Here is a 2,382-nt window from a genome sequence, read left to right as displayed (position 1 = left end):
TCTGCTGCTCACAGCTACTGCTATGGCTTGGGATTAGACTTAATGTTTTCTGACTCAAAATGATAGAGAGTCTTTGAGGGGGTGCTCCCTAGACCTCTAAAAGAAAGTGCTAGAGAGAAGAGAATGCTGGGAACAAGAGGATTGCTCACCCAGGCTTGCTGGCTATAAGTAATTATTGAACCAATTTATTCTAGCATCTCTTCCAGATGGAGAGAAAGACAGAGAGAGAGAGAGAGAGAGAGAGAGAGGAGAGAGAGAGAGAGAGAGAGAGAGAGAGAGAGAGAGAGAGAGAGAAAGAAGGCATTTGAAAACTAAGCTGGGCAGTTGGAAGAAAACCATTGATGGCCATGGCTAAACCAGAGTGTGTCAGAATGGAGACAGCCGTCCATCAAGGGCTCCCACCTCAGCCTCAATGGACACATAAATGCCAAGAGCTCTGAGGGCACCAAGCCCAACAGCCACATTGCTTTGCATGGCCTAGTCCCCAAGGAGGTACTGGGGTAGAGGAAAAGGACCTACACAGATGTTGTCTTCCCCTATTGGGATTCCTAGCCACTTTGTCCTGGTGGGGATATTAGCTGCTATCTTTCTTGCTAAAGATGCTTGGTTCAAACCCTAATAGTTCTTTCCTACATTTTCCAAGAAAACATTTTAGAAAAATAGCTTTCAGTTCCTGGTGTGATCAGTAAATCCATAAGTAAAGTGCTTGGGGTGAAAGCATGAGAACTCAGAATATACCTGTGATCTCAGTGGTTGCAGTCGGGGAGGGTGTTGGGACAGCAGAGTGCTGGAGGGGGAGTAGTGCTGGGGTGAGTGCTGAAGGTGAGTGCTGGGGTGGGGAGAGTGCTGAGCAAGGGTGCTGGTATAGTACTGTGGTGGGGGAAGTGGTGGGGGAAGTGGTGGGGGAACTGCTAGGGGGCAGTGTTGGGGTTGGGGAGTGAGTGCTGGGGTGGGGGAGGGGGAGGGGAACTGCTAGGGGTTAGTACTGGGGACACCATTACCACTTGTCTTGTATCTAGAAGGTCAGTGAAATTCAAGTCTCAGTGATTATTTCGGACCAGCGAATATTGCAGAAAGAAATACCACCTTATGAGCTCAGACTGCTCAGCATCTGCAGTGTTCTAGCTTTCTCTTATAAGCCAATAGCCAGGGACATTTTCTGGATAATGGCCACACTATGACAGACTTAGCTCTTGTCATATTGCAAAATCTGGATACTGCTTGGGTTTTTTGTGTGTGTTGTTGTTTTTTATTTTTGTCGTTTTTTTTTCCCTTCTATAAATGACATTTCCTGGAACATCCCCATATGTATTGCTTTTGTAAGATATTCGGCTTCCAGAGGTCAGACCTAATAGAAAGCACCAAAATATTTTCTATAAGATATAAAATATTTATGCTTATAAGTTAAATACCTGCATGAACAAAGGGTGGGTGTAAAGTTGGCACTTGTGAACCCATTGCCTGTCAATTCTTGGAAAGCACCCCTACGTTTTCCTGATGTTCCTGACTCTTGATCCTGGCCTCTCTCTCCAGACTAATCTACTCTCCTGGATTTTGTGCCTGGCATCTCTTCATGCACATTTTAATCATGTACACATGCATTAACCTTTCTTGCTGTATAGTACTCTGTTCAGATTTCCACTGCTTGTCATTTTTGTGAACATCTTGTTTGGGTTCCTGGTATCCGTACGCCCTGGTTTCTCTCAGAGTGAATTTAGGCATGCTTCTGCCATATTTAACATATATGTTAAATGTGGTGATTTAATTCTACATGATCTGTTATGGGCAATATGGGATTTGACTTCATAATTCCATGATGTGTATGTTCAGGCAGACAATACAGTTGGCATTTGGACACTCAGCATTCATAGTTCCTCCTCTGTGACACTCACTCACAAGAGAAGAGTCTTCTCTGGTCCATTTTGGGGTCAAGGAGTGTAACCAGAGTTGGAGAGGAGCATGTCCTTCCTTGGTACCTCCACACTTTGACTAATCTTTGTTAATGAGGCAAATAGAACCCAAAATAAATGTCCCCCATCATTCCCCAGATCAACATGTAGCCTCCATAACAATTAGAAAATTAAAAGAAACAAATATCCCAGGACTGCTGGGGTAATCCATTAATGAAAAGCAGAATGACATCATCTGAGAGAGCAGGGTGATATCATCTGAAAGAGCAGGATGACATCATCTGAAAGAAGACTGATCTTAATACATGGGGTTTTGTGTAAGACTCCCCAGCTAGACTCTTCTTCAACTTAAAAGAATATGAACATTTAATCGCAGTACAGCAATGTGTGTGTGTGTACACGTATGTATGTATGTGTGTGTATATGAGAGAGAGAGAGAGAGAGAGAGAGAGAGAGAGAGAGAGAGAGAGAG

The sequence above is a fragment of the Grammomys surdaster genome, unplaced genomic scaffold (assembly GCF_004785775.1).
Source record: "Grammomys surdaster isolate TR1022 unplaced genomic scaffold, NIH_TR_1.0 66, whole genome shotgun sequence".
NCBI classification, from domain to species: domain Eukaryota; kingdom Metazoa; phylum Chordata; class Mammalia; order Rodentia; family Muridae; genus Grammomys; species Grammomys surdaster.
Note: the sequence above shows the minus strand (reverse complement) of the source record.